Raw genomic sequence first — 22776 nt, 5'->3', positions numbered from 1 at the left:
GCGATGCTGCTTGGCCTGCTGTGTTCATCCAGCTCTGCACCTTGTTGTCTCAGATTCTCCAGCATCTGCAGTTCCTACTATCTCTGATTCAATTTATACCCCAATGTAAAGCTATTAAAATGTTCTTTCCAATGTTTAACCATCTTCTGAATGCATGAAGTCCTTCAAGGGCTATAGGTTTCAAAAAGTTGATTGCTTCCTGCTGTCTCACTCAAAGAACAATACTCATGCATGGCTAGGAGCACCACAGCCAATCTTAATCCTCTCTCAAATGGACAAGTGTGCATTTATGTCAGAAATAGCATTCAAGAGTAGGAAACCTGTCCAATTTTCCCCTCCCTGAACCACAGCTAACTGTAGCACTAGCTGCGGACAGATAGCACTTTACATATCAGGGCCATTCGTGAAGGGCTATTTTAACTCAAATAAAGCATGCTGGTTCCCTCTGGGCCAGCCAGTCATTATCAGGCTAAGTCACAGAACACATAGTTCTCTGTATGATTACTTGACGCATACGAGATACAGATGGCAGTCTGTACAAGAGACTACCTCCTTTGGGGAATGTGGATGGTTAAAGATTTACTTGACAAATCACGTGAAACACTTTGAAGTATAATTCTAACCAGCTGCAGTATATCCTTTCTCCCTTGTTTTACTAGACTTAGAATATGATAGAAATGTATAGTTTTTACAAATAAGACAAGGTTTTCCTCAGATAGCAGTTGTGCAACGCCACACAACACATCAACACAGCAGCAAAAGACGACATTTGAGGCCCGGAAATTCTGATCTCATCGCTACAAGGACTTTTATTGTAGAAAAATGGCTTTGATTAAACCAAAATGATAGGCACTTTGCAGCTGAGGTTGAAGTATTTGTGCAAAAGCTGCAAACAGAGAATGCGTTCCCTCCATTTTGCTTTTTTTTTGCCAATTCAAAAGCTTGCTTTGCTGTGGATAGTTAGCATCTTGAGCAGAAATGTCCTTCAGCCAAAGAAAACGTTAAGTAGAGAATAAAAAAAGAGTAAAAACAAAAGAGGGGACAGGGACAAAGTTGGAGATATGGAAGAAAGGGTAGAAAGCGTACAGAAGGAATTATATAAAAGTAAGGCAGAGCATTCAGTTGTTCTGTGTTCAATTAGGTGAGACTGTTTACAATTGATGGTTACTTTGCCTGTTTGGTTAAGCCTGGCTGACTCAGGACTGTAAAGAAAGCTGTAGAAAGAGGAAGCTAATTGGGGAAGCATGCAGTAGGCATTTTGTAGAATAAAGGGAATAACACATTTTACCATGTGTGTGTCAGAGTCATGTCAGATCACATGGAACTGGATAAGGCATCCTCTCTTACCATCTCTGTAGACACAAATTTCTTTACATAATGTAATGTAAAAATAAGTTCCTGCAATCAGAAACTGGTGTAATTGCTGCAAAGCTTTAAGATCTTTAAAATATACTACAGATTATAATGGGGAAAAGAAAAGAATTCAAGATAGTGTCAGAAAGAAAAAGTGGGAGAGAAAGGAGACAAAGCATATGAGGAAAAGTTAGAAAAAGATTTTTAAGTTGTACACTTGAAGCTTCTTGGACCAGTTCAATGTTTCAGCGCTTGACCACTTCAATCCAGAAGTTCTTGGTTAAAAAATACAGATGTTGAAAAAAAATTACTCGAAATGTTGCAGATTTGATTATTGGAACTGGTGTAAAAGGACTGTGGGTATTGTTGCGAAATTAAGTTTCTGCTTTATAACCACTGGGATCTGACTGAGGAAGTGGAAAGTAATTGCTCATGAAGTCCAGATAAAACCCACATCCTTGTGGCTTCCAGCCATAGCTCAAAGGTACCTAAAGTGATTTTTGCCACGTGATATCATAAAGTGTCAAAAGGAAAGTCAGTTTGATGGAATGCAAGCTCCTATCTAAACACTCTGCTTGGAACAGAAAGCAACAAGAGTCACAGTAATTCACTATACACAAAGCCTGCACATATGCTTAGGATAAAACCAGTGTATTATGAAATGTATTCCACTATTATATTCTTGCTGATAATATAAATCAGTTTAAGTTGAGTCGTAGAATAGATTTCTGAAATCTGTGATTATTGTGGATAATAATAAGTGCTACCAATGAAGTGGAACAATTTTCCAGCTTGCTGTTATTAACTTTCATTTCAAGGCTGATTATGTTCACAGATTGTGGCAGAGTTTGGTCGAATGATCTGGTTGCAGTTTGAGGAAACCAATAATTAATTGCTGGTGATTAGATTTTGAACATCTACTTGACACAAAAAAGAAGTACATTTGAACACTTGGAGCCTGTGAGCTAGGTGCCTGATCCTTACAGTGAATGGAGTGATCCATTTTGCTGACATCCCCCACCGTATACAACCAAAGCTCCAGTAATGTCCCTCCCCAGCTTTTGATGTCTTGACATGGACCAAGTCAGTCATTCCACTGTGTTGATTTTAACTTTGCCACTAACTTGATTCTACTGAGTGGAGAAAGTTAAAATCTCTAAAATGGAAAACGCATCTTACACTGAATCACTTATTTCTACTTTATGGCCATAGTAACACAATAGAAAAAGAGCATCTTATGTACTTAAGATATTAGGAGAGAATTTTAACCCACCCTGTAGATGGAAAGGGGCTTTTGAGGGAATAAAAACATCCGAGTTTCAATTTCCACATATTGTTTATCATTGTTGCAGGATATTCTCACTTATATCAGCAGGTTGTCTAGTTTGTAAGGTATTTTTCACACCTGTACTGGGATGTAATAAACCAATACACTGAAATGAACTCCAGTCCAGAGTCAGTGAGTCTGATAAATACACAATAGCTGTTCTTAGAGTCATAAAATCATAGAGATATACAGCACGAAACAAGACACTTTGTTCCAAATCATCCATGCCGACCAGATATCCTAAATTAATCTAGTCCCACTTGTCAGCATCCTTTTCAACCCTTCCTATTCATATACCCATCCAGATGCCTTTTAAATGTTACAATTGTACCAGCCTCCAACACTTCCTCCGGCAGTTCATTCCATACATGCATCACCCTCTGCATGAAAATGTTGCCCTTCAGGTCAATTTTAAATCTTTCCCTTGTCACCTTAAACCTATGCCCTTCCCTACCCTGGGGAAAAGACCTTGACTATTCACCCAGTCCATGCCTCTCATGACTTTAGAAACCTCTGTAAGGTCAACCCTCAGCCTCCAACGCTCCAGAGAAAATAGCCCCAGCCTATTCAGCTTCTCCCTATAGCTTAAACCCTCCAACCCTGGCAAAATCCTTGTAAATCTTTTCTAAATCCTTTCAAGTTTAACAACATCTGTCCTATCAGGAACTAAAACAGAAGTCGCTGGAAAAGCTCAGCAGGTCTGGCAGCATCTGTGAAGAAAAAAAATCAGAGTTAACATTTCGGATCCAGTGATCCTTCCTCAGAACTGCTGAGCTTTTCCAGCAACCTCTTTTTGTTCCTGATTTACAGCATCCGTAGTTCTTCTGGTTTTTAATATTTTTCCTATAGCTGGGAGACCAGAATTGAATGCAGTATTCCAAAAGTAGCCTCACCAATGTCATAGTAGAGCCACAACATGACATCCCAACTCCTATAATCAATGCACTGACCAATAAAGGCAAGTGTATCAAACACCTTCTTCACTAGCCTGTCTACTTGCAACTCCACTTTCAAGGGACTACGAACCTGCACACCAAGGCCACTTTGTTCAGCAACACTCCCCAGGACCTTACCATTAAGTGTATAAGTCCTGCCCTGATTTGCTCTACCAAAATGAAGCACCTCACATTTACTTCGATTAAACTCCATCTGTCACTCCTTGGCCCATTGGGCATCTGATCAAGGTCCTTTTGTAATCTGCGGTAACCTTCTTCATTGTCCACTACATCACCAATTTTGGTGTCATCTGCAAACATACAAACCATACTCCTATATTCACATCCAAATCATTTCTATAAATTACAAAAAGCATCAGACCCAGCACCGATTCCTGCGGCACACTGCTGGTCACAGGCCTCCAGTCTGCATTGTGTGCAGGTATACTAACCTGGCCTAAACCTTATTTTAAAATGATCACATGTTTTCCGACATGGTCCCAAAGAGAACCACATTTTCTCATATAACAAGGCACTAATTAGCAAACATTCAATATTTCACAATCTATTACATTATTTACAACACTTTTTGGATAAAAACTGGCTAGTTCACATAATGCAAACAATTCCTACCTGACTTTCTTTCAAATCAAGTAGTAAAATGTGAGATTTGTTTTAGTCGTTTAATTATCATTGAATGATGTAAACAGAACATTGTTGATCTTTATACATAAGCTTTTGAATAAATTTGATGGACATCTAACTACTTTTTATTAATGTGGCCTCATCACTATTCAGTGACATTACTTTGATTCATAAAATCGGCACTGATTTGAGATTGGGTTGTAAAATTAGCTTGCTGTGAAGAATTATTAAGTAATTATCTCCAGCATAAGTCAGTGTTATAAACTGAGTATCTGCAAGCAGAAAAGTAAAGTTTCCTGTAGCTGACCTTAATATCATTCTGAAAACTGGTTGGGACAATAACAGCTGGTTATTTAGACATTTTTTTTAAATACAGAATCCCTACAGTATGGAAACAGGCCCTTCGGCCCAACAAGTCCACACTGAACCACAAAACATCCCACCCAGACCCACCCCACTATAACCCACCTAAGCTCCACATCCCTGCACTGGCAATCCACCTAACCTGCACATCTTTGGACTGTGGGAGGAAATCGGAGCACCCGGAGGAAACACATGCAGACACAAGAAGAATGTGCAAACTCTACACAAACAGTCGCCAGAGGGTGGGATCGGACCTGGGTCCCTGGCGCTGTGAGGCAGCAGTGCTAACCACTGAGCCACCATGCCACCCTAATGAATGTACGCGTACACGAGAAAACACAAAGCAAAAAGGAATATTGTAATATGCAATACAATAACATATCTAAAGATTTAATAAAACAGAAACAGGCTGTAGTAACTGGAGCCAAGGCCAGGTGGATCTCATTGACTATGCGATCCTTGATTGGGGTTGTTAACCTGGGAGGCCCACCTGACAGATATAAACAGGAGATTCAGGTCTCCTCAGTCTAGGGACTGGCTTTGAGCTAGCTGGTTAGAGCCAATGTACTGTGCACATGTAAACAAAGTGTGACTTTGTGATGGAATACTGGCCTCTGTGCAGTTATTTCACAGTTGTAACAGCATAGGGAACAATAGGTACATAAATGACACAATCTTGATTACTACAATAGTTAATGTTGTCATGTATTATGACTTAATAGAAGAATAATTATTGCTGGGGTTATGATTAAACTGCATGGAGCTTGTGTTCTAGAGAAATGTTAGAAACCATTGTTCTTTTTTCCCTTAAGGGGTATTCCGTTCATTTGCCAATTCTGTCAAATATATGTAAGTGGCCACCTGCTTTCTATTTATCACTTGAAGGAAAGCATGTTTCTGTTTGCAGTTCATAAATGCACACTAAGGAGAAACACATTCTGCCATTAAGTCACAGAGTAAAGTTACGCAAGTTGTAATATTTAGAAAGGAATTTGTATAGATAATAAAGCAGCAGGCTACTACGATGCAAACAAAGAAATGCATGACAATTTTGTGTGTGGATGTATGACTCTCAGGAGAGAATGTCTAATGACTTTTTAAAAACAATGCAAATGTCAGGCATGTGGCATGGTGGTTATGTGAATGGTCTGTTCTTCGGGACTTTCATTTTCAATGTACCTTTTTCATTCTGTTTTAAAGAATATGTTGGTCCACAACTGAGTTAATCAATAAACTGCTTTGTTTTGCAGTCAGTAAGTTGCCACACAAAGTAATTTATATCATTTGTTACCTTATTTCAACTTAAGTTCAGTCAATCATGCAATAAGAAAATTAAAATATGGTAGTTTCTTCTAAAATTATGCTTATCTTCATATACACATATTTGCATGTATAAGATCTGTATATTTATCTCAGTCATCGTCAACAATCACTCGCTAATGAGTATGATTGTTTCCCCCATGAAATTCTGTATATATTTATATCTATAGGTTTGGTACTTAAAGGTATGGTTTGTACATGCATATATAGTGTGTATTTATGACTACATGTATCAAATGGACTAAGTGTGGACTGCATTTGTATATACAGGGATATAGTATTGTGTATATTGTACATATATTGTGCAAATCAAAAGTTCTTGTGATCCACAATAAATCAGGGTGCTCTGTAGAATCCAGCTGCCTGCTTGTAGCTCAGCTTTGTACATTCTGTTGCTCTGGGATAAAGGATGTGAACTTCAAAATAGAAAAACAGGAAAGTAGCAGGAAAAGGAAACATATTGTCTAATCCAAAGTAAAATCAGAATAAATACATTCTCAAATTGTTCCATTTGATGGCTGGTGGTATGAGAATTTGGCATGAGAATCTAAGTTAAATAAATCAAAAGGTGTGTAAATGTGTTCTTACATTGTCTCCTTTTGCTGTTGTCCAACTTCTACTCAACAATATGCTGACTTCAGATGAAGTATCAAAGGGAGACTATTTATTTGTTTGTAACAAAAGAAGTACTTATATAGTGCCTCAGGATATTTGAGATATGCCCAAAATGATTCATGGTAATTGGTAAATTCAGGGAATCACATGCTCTCTGAGGGAGCTGTGATTGAAGAATTTTCCTTTGGGCAGCTCTTCACTAATGAATGAAAGAAAAGCCTTGCATTAAAGTACAGTAACTTTTACAACCACAGGATGTCCTGGAAACATGGCAGTCAGTCAATCTATGCACAGTGAGATCCCATCAACAGAAATACAATGAGCAGTTAAGCTGTTTTTGTCCTTGAACAAGCAGCACAAGATCTTTTAAATCCACCGGAATCAGCAAACGGGGCTGATTTTATATCTCGACTGAAACATAGAATCTTCAGTAGTTTGGCGTTTCTTTGATAATGCATGAGTGTGTCAGTCTGGATTTTTGCACTCAGATCGACTCACTCAGAGTGGGACTTGAAATCAGACCTTCTGGTAGAAGTAGGAGTGCCACCAACTGAGCTGCAGCTGACAAAAATCACAAACATTACCTTACATTGAATTGTACTCGCTATGAAGAGTAGAGTATTCTTCTCATCTGCCCAGAAACTTTTCTTCAATTAATACCACATTAAAAAAAAAGAAAGCAAACTTGAACTTTTTCTCATGACAGTTTGAGAAATATTCCATTCAAAGGAAGTCATTGTATATGATCCATTAATGCAAATGTTATCCATCCATTAATATAATGGCACAAGTGATCCCGAACCCAAGTCACATTTTTGTGTGTGCTCTCTAGGGTAAGCACTGCGATCTTCAGGATGATACATTCTTCATAATATTGTCTGATCTATGAAAATGAAATGGATGCAATTGTACTGTAATCCCCTTGTTTCAAGGAAAAATAACTTGAAAGTTGCAATAAATACTTTTATAGCAATTCAGTTATTTTTGATATTGTTACTGGCAACAAAAGTACATTTCCATAATGTATACTTTGCAAAGGACATATCCAGCTGTATGCAGATTGGCATAGTGACCTTTCATCCTTCAGGCCAGAGAGTGTGTATTTAGCTAAGGCTATCAAGCTGAAAGTCGCTAATCTGTTAGTTGAAAGGGTTCTCTATGAGGCACATTTGGACTCTCCTATTCAGATAGACCATAAAATTGGCAGTGAAAATGGAGCTTCTCTCTCAACCTAGAAGTACTTGACTGTAAAAAAAAGTTTTAAATGTGAGGCATGGGAGGTTATCAAAAGCTTCTCCTAAAAATAAAATTATCCATGCCAGGCCTGTCAGAAAGCTCCTCAGACAGGCCCTGTATAAGTAATTCAAATTCATTTAGAGTAGGGTAATATATTGTGAATTTTACAGCTACAATTCAGCACAAGCCTGTTGCTTCTTTTAAAACACTGTGACCTTGGAAGTCTAACGAGCGCAGTCTTAGGCAAACATGTTAGGAAGAATTCAGCCAGGATTTTCCAATTGCTCATTTAATTGTGGAAGTGAGTGTGTTTAATGGCAACTGACATGCCATTCCCACCAACAAGAGAACACTTTGTGGAATACCTGCAGCCGATAGGTCAGGATGTGCAGGTATCCTACCTATCAGGCACCTTGGTATGAGCAACCTGGGACACCAGAAACTGCTACCTAATCAGGGGCTGGCAGCTTCTGGATCTTCAAAAGTGAGTTTTTATTAAAGAGTCACAGCTTCTGGATTACGGGGGTGGGAGGGAGTGGGGGTCAGGAGGATCGATGGCACGATCTGGGGTGTGGTTTCAGAGGCCACCCGTTTGCCACTTGCCCCAGACTGGAGCAGCTGAAAGCAATGCTTGACTTGATAGGCACGTCACCATGCTTGCCATTTAAGATACTAGCCACCTTTCTCACCAATCAGGGAAGTAGGTGATCAGGGAGGTGTTGAGTTAAGGCTCTTGAATGAACAAAGAATTGACCACTTAGGGAACTTCATCGCTGGCGAGTTAAGTATGTCACCCACGGATATTCCTGCTGAGCATTTAATTGGAGAAGAAGCCAGAAGGGAATGAATTCCTTTCCAGGGCAAACTCATCCAATTATTTCCTCTTTTCATCACCTCCAGGGAAGGGAAAATTCTACCCGAAATTCCAACCTACAAAACTGGGATAGCTGTACAAAAGGACAAAACTTGTCTTATTGTGACATGCTTATTTGGTGTGTCACTGGGTAAATAGCAGTTGTGATCCTGTAGATAACATCCACTTTCCCTGAAAAGATCATCTTTTCTTAATGTTCTAAGTTCAGGAGAGAATGTGAGATCATATTACTGAGATAGAGGATCAGTCATGATCATGTTGAATGGTGGAGCAGGCTTAATGGTTTACTGCTGGTCCCATTTCCTATATTCCTATGCCAGAGGTTGAAAGCAGTGATGATGATATCGTTTGATGTCGGAGTCTTTAGGGCTTTTACCACTGCCAGGATCTTTTGTCTATCATGTCTACTTTGAATTCACAAATTACATTTGCCCCAAAGTCAGTCTGTGAATTATTTCAAATATTCCATGACTTACACTAGTAATTCTATCCCTGAATGTGCAGGTCACTTTGAATTCCTTTATTAAGGTATTCCATGCATTTTATTACTGCTGGTTAACTCTAACTTTTAAAGGGACACATACAATGTTTGCTATACATACACCACCCTTTTGCAGAAGGAACTGCTGAAAGTTAAAATAATGTGTGGGTTTGCCTACTTGATGACACAAGCTGCTCCATTGTTTTATGGCATTGCTTACAGGCTGTTTATCTCATCCATATGTTACCACATGCTGGTGTGAGAACACACACCAAAACCAGACTGATAATGATGGGAATGCTCATGGTCACATGCAGACAAAGGTCACGACCCGTCATTAAGTTTTCTCCCAGAAGTCAGATAAATCATTATGGGTCATCCATAGATTATAAATAGATCGGTACCCTTCTCCCATAATACTGCAGTCCTTGGGAATCAAGAATACTGTAAAAACAGAGGTAGCTGTACACAGGGTCAGATACTTTATACAATTTGTAATAACACTTATCAACCATACTCAAATCACAGGCACAAATATCATACTGATATCCCTCATCTAGTTTTAATTTAAATGCTACATTAAGAATTTTCCAAAGGCTAGACAGTTGTTATTCCAGTGTAGATGGGAGGCATGCATCAGGACTCCGAGGAATCCATATTGTAGCACTCTTCAAAGTAATTGCCTGAAAGATTGAAATTTCTGCAGGGCAACTTGTTTATGCCAGGAACCCTACAAAGATCTCCATAAAAATCGGAGACTTCAGATGATTCTGATAAAATTAAGTAAAATAGTTACTAGGAAATGTTAGACTATTAAATACATCATGTAACTCTTGAGCAACTAGACCCCACACAATTCCCAGACCCTGACCTGACAGCCCTCTATCGGTGCTAATGAGCGAATTGTTAAAATGGTAGTATGGAACTCAATTTCTTCAGCAGAATCATCTCAGAACTGGGGAGCTCCTTTCTTTTGTTGTAAAGAGCTGAGTGGCAACCTGCAGGAGATTGTCACTCAGCAGGAAACCTGAAGTAGAATATTCAGTGTGATTTAAGGTCTGTGAATATAGCAAAGTCTGGATTTAAGCAGGTTAGATTTCTCATCACTTTTCCTGTTTGAGGGATAAAAGCCCAACTGCAGTTCTTGAGTGCATTATGTCGACTCACATTCCAATTTAGCCCAAGATGTGCTCCTCAGTTAGTCTTACTGCACATAAAATGTTGCAGTAAACCTGGTCTGAAGGAATTTAAAACATGAAGTATCAACATACAAAGGCACTCCATCAGTAATGGCCCTGTCAGTGCCTAGGGTATCATATGAAATCTGAATCCATTCAAATTGAACTATCCCGATACACGTGTTTCTTTTCATTTGGGACATCTTTACATTTGCACAAAGAGACAGGATGAGCGGGATCATAAGAGAGACTTCAAACACATCATCAAGTTTGGTACAACTGCCCGATGTCAACTGTACTGTGTGTGTAGACAAATCAGATTTCAAGTGAATCTATTTCAAACCACAAAAGGAAAGCAGCTGTCTAGAAGTCCTGCATTAACGATGGTTGGATATCATAAGTGTATTTTGCACCTAAAATTAAACATTTTTATTATGCACAGTAAAAGGCTGAAAGGTTTCGGAAGAAGAACATGCAGTTATATAGCACCTTTTATGACCTCAGGATGTCCTGATGTGCCTTCCAGCCATGAAGCACTTCTGAGTTATAGTCACTTTTTGTAATCAGGGGAACAAAACAGCCATCAATTTGCGCATAGCTCCAAAACAACAATGCAAATCGAGACCGAGGGAGAAATCTTGGCCAGGATACCAGAAAGAAGTCTCCTTCTCTTCCTAAAGATAGTTGCAAGGGATCTCTTGCATCACTGAGAAGAAACAAGATCTCAGTTTACCATTTCCAAGAGACTGATTATTTTCTGAACAAAAATGATATCATTGCTGATTTATTTACTATTTATGTGCACATTGTTAACTAAGCAGTTCATGTCCGAATTTGGAACCTCACTTCTTTTCCTTTGTACAGTTGATGATCTAAGGGCAGAAACTACATTGGTCAATACATCATTAAGATGTTTAACACATTCATACTAAATCTGTCTGCTCACTTAATAGTTGGAAAAACGTTGTGTTTCTTCCAAAAGAAGAAAGAGGATTTTGGTACAAGAGTGGCAAGATGTCTATACAAGTACATGGCCCACAAAAATTTCTTTATTTTTGCTCTCTCCTTGCTGTTTGTGTTTAATTTCCAAATGCACATGGTACAGCTAACTGCTGCTTAGTAAAGGTAACATGCTTGCTCTCAGGACATTAGACATTGCACAATGCACTGTGCATGATCACACTTGAGTTGGATATTCAGGAGTGGAGTCCCAACTGATAGTGGGACATCTTAGAGTTGACATGCAGTGCCCTCAAATCTATGTACAGAGTCACTGGACTCTGTGCAAAGAAAACCTGCAATCCTCACAAAATCATTTGCTCACTTTGCCCAATCATCTCTCTCGGAATTCAGTGACCTTTCATATTGAACAGCTCATGGTGAATTGGGAAATGTTGCCATTATTATTGGCTGTAGGCTGGAAGAAGCCAGGCACTCAATCGCTCATGGCCATAGTCAGTGGCAATGTCATTCATGTCCTGCTCTTATGCTGCAGCAAGTGGCAGATTCCAGTGAGGATATCCTTTATGAAGTTTCATCGTCACACCCGCTGTTCTTCACTGAGATTCAGGTAGGAGAATGACTTCCTCAACACCCTGTGTGAATGTAGCCTGTCACTGATAGCTTTCCTCCTCTAGCCTCCTCCTCTCTCCTCCAGCAGCTTATCCTGTTCTGCAAGGCCTCTGTTCATTCTCTTTGCAAGAGAAGTGCAAGTAATCTCTTCAACTGAGAGGTTCAGAGATGGTTAGCTAGAGTTTTAATCTCCACAATGGTATTGCTAGCAATAAATCAGTGTAACAAGAGGCTGGACACTATTCAGGGCAAAGAAGCTCACTCAGTTGATGATTAATTGATTGCTTATGGATATGGTGCCATTCACTCCTTTCATCACCAGTGCTCAGTTGCAACAGTGTGAACCATCGACAAGATGCACTGCAGAAATTCACCAAGGTCCTTAAACAACAAATCCTGGACCACTGGAATCTGTAAGTACAAAGGGTAGCAGATACACGGGAATATTACCACCTGCAAGTTCACCTCCAAGCCACTCACCATTCTGACGGGAGAATATAATCGCTGTTTCTTCAGTGTCACTGGATGAAAATCCTGGAGCTCCCTCCCTAATGATATTGTGGGTCTACCTACACCAAACAGATTATAGCAGTTCAAGGCAGCACCTCACCATAACATTATCAAAGGCATGAGCAACAAATGTTGACCAGCCAGCGATGCCCACATCCCAATGAGTGAATTAAAAAACATGCGGATTGTCATCACCAATTGCTTATGCTGCATACACCTGGGAGGTGCTCCCCAGGTACCCTGACAACACTGACTTCAAGGAGTTGTATTTCATGGCCATTTTGTTGTGGTTGGGGAGACAATGACCATGTGGTATAAACACTGGACTGTTAATCCAGAGATGGACCTGGGTTCAAATCCCACCATGGATGGATAGTGGAATTTGAATTCAATAAAAATCTGGAATTAAGAGTCTAATGATGACTATGAAATTGTTTTCAGTTGTTGGGGGGGAAACCCATCTGCTTTACTAATGTCCTTTAGGGAAGGAAGCTGCCATCCTTACCTGGTCTGGTATGCTGTGGGTCTGGAGACACATGTAATGTTTTTGACCATAAGCAATAAATACTGGCCTGGCTGGTGATGGTCACATCCTGTGAATGAATTTTAAAATAAAAGGTTCTTTTGTTGAACACAAGGACTAGCTGCTGCAACATTTGATCTTTAACATACTGCTTATGGCTCTGTTCAGGGTTAAAGAAATTTGACACTTTAAGCGTTTTTCTTGAACACCTAATTGTATCACGGCCTTTTAATTAAGGGACCTATAAGTTGCTGCCACAACAAAGAAATAACAGAGATAGTAGGAACTGCAGATGCTGGAGAATCCGAGACAACAAGGTGCAGGGCTGGATGAACACAGCAGGCCAAGCAGCATCATAGGAGCAGAAAGAAATAACAGACCCTGTAACAAAGGCTTTAGTATAATATACATTCTGTATTACTTCAAAAGGCAAGGCTTTGTAAACAGGGTACATTATATCTATTTTGTAAAAGAATGACAGAAACAAAGCCCCAAAATTGAGGAAGGGTGGTGGTATTGAGAAGGGGGTGGGGTACTTTGGTCAATGGGTTCTACTATTTTAATCAGGATCGGTCATTATTTAAAAATCGACGTGCACCACTATGCAAGTTGCCTGAAGCCCTGGTGCTGAATCCGGTGATGTAGTCAATGCTGTTTTGTTACCCTCTGAACTGCTGAACTGGGAATGGAACTATCTGACCCTTATTTTTCAAGGCAGATCAGGGATTAACCAAGTCAGACATTGCCCTTGGGTCTGATTAATAACCAGAAATGAATCCCAGTGCTGAGAATGACTTGTTGAGGCAAACACTGAACAAACACAGGGGTGGCCTTTCAGACAAATGCCACAGGAGCATGTTAAATTTCCTTCCTATATGGTTTCCATGAGACCACATTTGCTGAATGTTTAGATTTCCACCCGCTGGCTCTCTTTTATAAGCAAAGGACTTCTTCTGTTGCACTGGTACAGACTGTACCACAGATGGACTGTGAGCAAGAGACGGGCTGTGAAGTGACACAATTTGTTGCAGATTTTAAAAACTGTGCCGAACTTTAAGTTCCTCCTACTTAAATGCATGTGGTTTAAGGAACACTTAATGGCTCTGGAATCAAATCAGTGACAGTAGAATACAGGAAATTTCTGTAAAGAGCAAGATTCTTTTGGCAAATGGACATTGCTCTTAACAGGAACTGACTACAAGGGATTGATGTGTATCCTTCTTTTTGCCACACACGTAAAGACTGCTGAACAGCTGTTTTTAATATCACAGCTACAATCTCATTCTCGATACTTCCAAAGGTTGGTGCTACGTTCAGTGTCAATCACTGCTGAAGTGGCAGCAATCCACTGCAATTAGCTGTTCAAATCCAGACAATATGCTTTTTCAAAAAAAAATATTGGGCCAATTTAAGCTTCTTCCCAGAATCCTGACGTACAATGCCTACTGAGCCAAAGGAGCAGTTTTGTTAATTTTGGTCAAAGAGATCTTGTGGCACAGAAGTAGCATCCCTCCCTCTGAACTGGAAGGCCTGGTTCAAGCCCCACCTCCTCCAAAAGGTGTGTTTGCAATAATTGCCATTTCCTTTTTATTCTCTCCAATGTCATTGTGGTTTTCACTACTTTAGGGTCTCTTATGGCAGTGTGGTAGTGTCCCTACCTCTGAGGCAGGAGCCCTGGGTTCAGATCCCACCTACTATATGTCATAACACCTCTTAGTGGGTTGACCAAAAGCAACTCTGGCCCTGGTTTTCATCTTAGGGGAGATGATTGTTGCTGGACATGGCTGAACAGCTTGATGAGCAATAAAAATACTTTGGGCTCATCAAAAAGCTTGGTCAAGGAGATGAATATTTGACAGTTTACAAGGTGTGTATTTATGAAGCACTTTTTGTAATCACCACATATCTCAAGGCACTTCGTACTTGATTGAGGTAACAGAAATCCAGCCATCAATTTTGTCCACAACAAATAGTAAATGGGATAGCGACTAGATCATGTGCTTTTGTGATGATGTTCACAGGAAAAATATTGACCAGAATACCAAGGACAACTTGCCTACTCTTTTTCAAAATGATGCCATAGAAACTTTTATATCCAGTGGAACAGGCAGTTGGGGTCTCCAACACTAACATCTGATTTGGGAAAAACAGCATCTCTGACAGAGCAGTATACCTCCAGTACTGTATTAGAGTGTCAGCTATTCTGGTTCATGGTCAAGTTCATAGTTCATAGAATCCCGACAGTGTGGAAACAGGCCCTTCAGCCCAACAAGTCCTCACTGACCCTCAGAGGGTCCCACCCAGACCCATCCCCCTATAACCCACAGAACCTACACATCCCTGAACACTACAGGCAATTTACCACGGCCAATCCACCTGACCTGCACATCTTTGGACTGTGGGAGGAAACTGGAGCACCCGGAGGAAACCCGCACAGACATGGAGAAAACGTGCGAACTCCACACAGACAGTGATCCGAGGGTGGAATCGAACCCACGTCCCTGGTGCTGTGAGGCAGCAGTGCTAACCACTGAGTTCTGCTGTAGGAATTTATCCTTAAAAGAAGGCAAAGGAGGTGGAAAAGTTTAAAGACTAAATCCCTAAGGATCTGAATAGAAGACCACCATTTCTGGGACAAGGGGAAGCAGGATACACAGGAGAACAGAGCTGGAGTGAGAATTAGTGATAGGAATTTGGGAGGACTGGGAGGACATCAAACACCAGGTTGCCTCATTCTATTTTAAATTCCCAAATAAGATAGCTCAGATGAACTCAACTCATTCTCTTTATAATTTCACACAACTGATAAAAATCTAACTGCTTCAGTGCAATGGATCTCAAGAATAGCTGGAGTACAAAGGAAAGTCATAATGGTGAGACAGAAGGCCGGAGTGTGGGATCCAGGGTGGGGGCTGGTTAAATCACAGCCCCCATTCACTGTACACAAACAAGCTTATGTTTGGATTGAGTCATGGTATATATTTACCTTACAGTAATGGTTCAATATTGCTAAATTAAAACAGTGCATTTACATGGCTTTAATATCTTAAAACTTTCAGTATACCTGTAGTCAAAGTTAGAGATTGCTACATTCAGCTTCTCTCCAGCATTCTCTTTCTGAAAGTCAGGAACCAGTCACTGAATTCACTGGCTCCATCCAAAGTTGAAGCAATCGAGCACTGTTCAAGGATTTGTAATCAGACAACCTTAATCAAACATAACACTGGCTATTTAGGATTCCATATATACAAGGATGCGGGGCACCCGATGATGCTAGAACCATCCTGCAGCAGGAGTCAATGTCTGGAATGGAGAGTGGGATGACAAAACAGGCAAAGACAAAAGATACAACATATAAGAAAAGAAATGCTTGTAATCACAGGGAATGATGTCAGTGGATTGCAAAATCCAGTAAAATGAAATAGAAAACAAGACTGTGGTAAAATGTAACATCTGCTTTGCATTTTGAAGATATGCATCCTGTCTTGGAAGGCCACGTTGGCCCTGGAAACCACTTACGTCATGAAAATGTAACTGCTATGGAGTTTCTGTCAGATTTATCTGTGCTATGTAAATTGAGCACTCATTTAGGTTTTAACTTTGATCTTTTTAACACACCGTGATGCCCAAAATAATATATATAGTCCCAAACCTGAAGAAACTTTCTAGAATTCCCCTGGAGCTTGAACAGCAAGATCCCTGGAAGCAATCATTACTTTCTCCTTATCTCTGCCTCCTGAACTCCAGAGCACAGCGTGCTGAAAAATTCCTATTTGCAGTTCAACCATCAGTTTTTCCATTGAACATTTACTCAACACACAAAACTCCTGTAAGCCCGTGACACAAAGTTCAAATACACTCTTTTTCACAAGGTACTCCTATTGTCCAAGAACAGGGCTTCATATTAATGTCATATCATCTTTGTTGTAAGTCTAAAGGTCACAAGCTTATGCTGCACCCAGTTCTTGAGCATCTAATCTAGTCTGATACTTCAGTCACTGCTGCATTGTCAGAGGGAATATCAGTCTGATAAGACGTTGACCGAAGGCCAAGTTCAGGGTGAATGGAAAAGTTGCCATGGCACTGTTCAAAAAGGACAAGATGTTCTCTCTGTGCAGTGACTGACATTCTTCCCTCAAATCAAAAGAAAACAGATTTTTGTCATTTTCTTTTTGTGTGTGTGTTTTGGTGTGCAGATGGACTGCTGGTTTCATCTGCATAACAATGATTACACTTCAAAAGAAATTGGCAGCGAAGCAATCGGAGACTTCCGGAGAATATGCTAGGATGACAAACTTTTAATGATTTAGCACTACAAACTTAGAAGAATGGGGAATTGGAGTTTGAATATTTAACAGAATATTTGTTTAATATTCAAATTGATGGCTGGCGGAGTAGTACAATCTACAAAAATTGTCAATCACTGGACAGAAGAGAAACACAGGAGCACATCAATTTGCACTTCCAATTTATCACAAGGCGAGTTCCTCACCTTTGTTGGGAGGAGGTTATCGTGGAGACCAGATTCTTCTCTGCAGGAAGGATCAAACATTGGCTTTCAGATGCAGGTTTCCGACCTGCCTTCTGTCAGCTGGTGCTTCTTGTGAATGATAGGAGTGGTCTAGGAAGTGGAAATGTGAAGAACATTTAAAAATATCCAATATCATAACCAAAGAAATCCTAATCATTAAGCACACCATTCTATTTTCAATTATTAATTCGGCAATGAAAGGGAATCTGAATAAAAAGGATCCCTTGGTAAGGGCTCTGGCTAACAGTTTGTTTAGTCAATGGTGACTGCCTCAAAAATACTCTCCAGTCAGACACAGCTAGGGACCACAATAGCCTGTCAATTATAATTCTGGCTAAATCCCATTTCTGAATAACGTAAGGACAGTGGCAGAGCCAGGATTCCAGAAATTTGCTTCATAGGAACTTGTGAAATGGGGACGACTAAGGGCAGTCTGGTTAACTGGGCCAAAGGTTTCAATCTGCTGTGCTCATCTCCTGCTTCAGTTCACATACAGTCATGTTGCTGGCATTAGATGATTTTTAGGAAAATTAATACGTATGTGTCTGAGCTTTAAGAAACACAATATCATGTCTGAAAGTTTACCAATATCAACGGTGTGAAGGGATGTGATTGTTTCAGATTGACATCAGCGGGTAAGGTTGTTTAAAAAAAAACAAACATTCAAAGATCTATCAGAACAGAAAGTTTGCCCACAATGGATCACATTATAACATATGGTGAGGGGAGTGCAACATATTGGGTAGTTTACTGGACCAATGATCCAGAGAAATAAGTTCAGCTATTTCTATGGAATGGGAGGAGTATAAAATCAAAATCTACAAAATCTTGAATAAAAAAAAGTCAGACATTAAACTGCAATTTGGGAGTTAGGAACTCTTAGATAAGTGTAGGGGTTGGTTAGTTCAATTGGCTGCACAGCTGGTCTGCAATGCAGAGTAAATGCAACAACATTACTTTAATTCCTGCATTGGCTGAGGGTACCATGAAGGACTTTCGTTCTGAATCTCTCCCCTCCCTTGAGGCATGGTGAACCTCATGTTGAGCCACCACCGGCCGTCTCTATAATGAGAGAGCAGCCCTATGGTCTGGTCAGGCTATGGCAACCTCATCTTTTAGATTAAGTCTAATGGCTCATGCAGGACAGATAAGGTCTGCAGATCTGTCATGATGGAATTTAATTGCACAAACCTTTTTTCTTCCACAAAAGTATCACGGCAAGCCAAGAGACTTCCCAATTCCTGACATCTGACAAGAGTAAAAATCCAGGCCCTGCTATCAGCTCAGTCAGCCCTTCTCCACTATTATTTTCTTCTTCTGTGTGGGCCTCAGAGGCCTGTCCATAGCAGCAACTTCTGGAACTGGAAGTCAATACTGCAAACAGCATCAGCATGCCAACGGCCATCTGCAGATCCTCAGAATGGCTTGCACAGCTTGAAGGGAAGCTGGCCTTCTTGTGCTGGGTGAGGTCTGTTGTTAGCTTCTTAATCTCCACCTGTTGTATGCAAGTGGCAGTAAGGTGACAGGACCTGAATCACATGAGTTTTTATTTGATAGCGTCCTAGGAGTTGCCATTTCCTGGGGCAATCATAGTGTTTCTGATCTCCCCACACCGCCCCCACACCACCCCTTCAAATGATCAAATTCCTGTATCTTATCTCCATTCAGAAATCCTTGCTTTAAGTACAAAAGTCCAAGTTAGAGCATTTGGCTGCTATATACTGCCTACTTCATCCATCTGCAGTTAAAAATCCTCAACTTAGTGTCAGGCTTTGATGCAAATAATGTTATGACTCAGTGGCCACTGAAAACATTCCAGCAAGTCACCAGCTGCATCAGCTTTCGATGGGAACATACAATAAATCGACAAGTGCGTTTTTAAGTGCCCAGAGAAAGTGGTAATAAGAATATGAAGCTTCCTGTCACATGGATACATTGTCCCCCCTCGATAAAAATGTATGTTTGCCCTTTAAACAACTTCAGCAGCAAATGTTTGAGTGTTTAAAAATAAAGTTTATTTATTCACCCACTTACTCCAACATTAAGATGTGATATCTCACACGAATAAAGTTTGGATATCGGTAAATGTATTACATTTTACACCTCATAGTCTCAGTCTCTGATTTATTGTCAATGGTTTGTGTTGAGGCAGATCTCTTTGTTGAATGTTTTGAAGATGAAATAATTGCCTCGTAAAGGACACCAAGTTGTAAGGGTTCTCAGAGTAGATTTTCCAGACAGTTGGCTCGCAAGTAAACTTGTGGTGGCATAGGTTAGGGGAATCTATTGGCATGTGGCACGGTGGCTCAGTGGTTAGCACTGCTGCCTCACAGCTCCAGAAACCTGGATTCGATTCCAGCCTTGGACAAATGTCCATGTAGAGTTTGCATATTCTTTCTTTGCCTGCGTGGGTTTACTCCCACAGTCCAAAGATGTCCAGGTTAGGTGGATTGGCCATGCTAAATTGCCCACAGTGTCCATGGATGTGTAGGCTAGGTGGATTAGCCATGAGAAATGCAGGGCTATGGGGGATGGGGTGGTGAGCTGGGTCTGGGACACTCTGAGCGTTGGTTTGGATTCAATGGGTTGAATGGCCTGCTTCCACACTGTAGGGATTCAATGATTTTTTTTCTGTTAGTACCAATCACTGGCAAGGTACTGGTAGCTTGTTGACTTGCAGTTAGTTCAAGAATTGACTTTTTGACCATTCATGTGGGTGATTCGGTGATGGGGGGAAAGAACTGTACAGATGTGTGCAAGGTATAGTTTTTTTTTTGAAAAAGACTGCGTTCTATGGCCATTCTAGTCTGAAAATGTCTGATCTCAGACGAAGGCTCAAAGAGCTAGGTGGTCTACTCCTGACCCTATGTTCTTGGCCTGTTCCTGGGTTTGGCTAAAGTTGCCATCCACAGGTTCAAGCAGTGGGCCATGGTTCTGACTGCTTGCTTCTCTTCTGCAGCTGCATCTATGCCTACATTTGCTTGGAATAGGGAACATGTGGTGTCCACCAGTAGCCTTGAGGTTTTTAAGAAAGAGGTGGGTATGTCTGAGGCACATTATTTCACCAACTCCATTTTGATTTAGTCCCATCCCTTGTTTCGTCCTCTATTTGATTTTTTTATTATTGTTACACTTGCCCTGGTTGTAATGTTTGTTATCTGGTTAATTGGATGTCAGCTTCTGAATAGGGAAAGGGTCTGGAAGGGAAAGGTGGAAATGAGTTGTGCTAAACTATAGATTTACAATTAAATCCTTGCAAATCTGAAAGATTTTTTGCTACCTCATTCAATATGTAAATAATCAGTCTGTTAAACATGGAGAAATGCTTCACTGAGATCAGGAGCTGATTGAGCCTCGTGGAGCCAAACTAAGTTTTGGTGAGCAGGTTATTGTTGAGGAAGTGTTAATCAAAAGCACTGTTGAGGACACCTTCTTCCATCAATTTGCTGATCTATGAGAGTAGAATAATAGGAGAGTAAACGATTGGGTTGGGTTTGTTCTTTTCGTGGACGTGACATACCTGGTCAATCGTGTACTTTGCCGGGTTGATGCCATTGTTGTAAGTGTAATGGAACAATTTGGCTAAGTTTGGAAATAGGTCTACAATACTTTTGCTGGAATGCTGTCAAGACCCAAAGTCATGGCATTATCTAGTATCTTCAGCTATTTATTGATATCATGTGGCATGAATGAAATTGGCAAAAAGCTGTAATCTATGATGCTGGAAATCTCAGGAGGAAACTGAAATGGAAGATTCATTCAACACTTCTAGGTGACGATGATTTCAGATTCATCAGCTTTGTCTTTTGTACTGATGTGTTGATCCCCACCGTCGTTGAGATTGGGGATATCTGTGGAGCCTCCTTCTCCTGTGAGCACCATTCACGAATAGATGGGACAGGACTTCAGAGCTTAGATCTGATCCATTGGTTGAGAAAACCCTTAGCTGTCTGTAGCTCAAATACAAAAGGTTGCATGATTTGCAGCTGCATTTTAACAGCTTGTTTGTGTCTAGTTTTTAAATGCAGTGGCTGAAAATCCACACAGTGGGCAAGATGATGAACACAGATTCATTTGAGGGGATACATGAAATAATAAAGCAATGTAAAAATGTATTGATAGGATGTTATGAAAATATAGGAGAAGGTTTGTGTGGAGCATACATATTGGTTTGTACTTTTTCAGCTGAATAGTCTGTTACAGGACTGCAAGTTTACGTCAACTACCTCAATTCTGGAATATTCTTTATGGATTCAGCACCTTTTGGGTGATGAATGCAAATATTGACAGAACCTGTTGACTTTACTCTGTTTTCTTACACAACGAAGCAATCAATTATTATTTTATATATTCGAGTGTTGGGGCCCTGTTTTGACACTGTGAAGCTAGTACTTTATACAATTTCAAGGCAGAAGGACTGTCTTAAAATAATGGGTTTTAGTTAATACTATGGGAAAGACAAGGAGGGGCTACAGAATGGACTGAAAGGGAGACTGTGCAGAAATAAGAACAAGCTGGAACAAAACTCTCAAGAGAAGTATTCACGACCAAAACCAAGTGAGGTAATGCAGCATTTTTACAATTTGTTTGTTTTCTTTTAACGGAAAGACCACCTACAGTGATACTTGAAACTGGGGGAAAACTACAGACTCTTGGGAAAAATGAGGTTGTTGTTCCTCACGTGAAGCCTGCTGTCTGCCAGAGCTGACCTGTCTGAGGGCCCTTAAACACACAGCTGCCTCATGTCATTTTGAGCTGTCGGAAAAGCAGCGAGTGGAAAGAAAGCCAGACACTTCCAGCTGATTGAAACCTACCCGACTCTTCTAGCTGCCAGTTCAATTTTTCACTCGAGACTTCAGCAACACTGCCTTTGTAGAGATGATTGAGTGGTGAAAGAAGGTGGTCCATGTTGGAGACATCAGGTCCAGAACCAGACCATGAGATCAGAGGACGAAGAAGCAGAAGTAGGCCATTCAGCCCACTAAGTCTGCTTTGCCATTTAATGAGATCGCTGCTGATCTAATAACTCCCAACTCCACTTTCCTGCCTTTCCCTCTTCACCTTTGATTCCTGACTGATTAAAAATCTGTCTCAGCATTGAACAGACTGAACAACCCGGCCTCGTCAGCCTTCTCTGGTAAATTATTCCACTGTTTCACCATCCTGAGAAGAGATTCTCATCATTTGTATTAAATGGGCAACACCCCAGTCTGAGATTATGTCATCCGATCTTAGACTCGCCCACAAGTGGAAACAACCTCTGTGCATCTCTCTTGTCAAGTCCTCGAGGAATCTTATCTGCTAAAATAAGGT

General features: G+C 40.4%; 1 protein-coding gene across 1 annotated transcript in view; it reads right to left on the bottom strand.

Moving 5' to 3' along the window:
- Nucleotides 1-17553, bottom strand: part of fhl3a (four and a half LIM domains 3a) — a 60534-nt gene extending 42981 nt beyond the window's left edge. Inside the window, exon 1 of the mRNA XM_048613059.1 lies at nucleotides 17425-17553. The gene's annotated coding sequence lies outside the window, so the exon portion shown is untranslated. The remainder of the gene's footprint in view (nucleotides 1-17424) is intronic.
- Between the last annotated feature and the right edge of the window lie 5223 nt (nucleotides 17554-22776).

Source organism: Rhincodon typus, chromosome 27 (genome assembly GCF_021869965.1).
Source record: "Rhincodon typus isolate 14 chromosome 27, sRhiTyp1.1, whole genome shotgun sequence".
Lineage (NCBI taxonomy): Eukaryota > Metazoa > Chordata > Chondrichthyes > Orectolobiformes > Rhincodontidae > Rhincodon > Rhincodon typus.
This window is presented reverse-complemented; position numbering and strand designations above follow the sequence as displayed.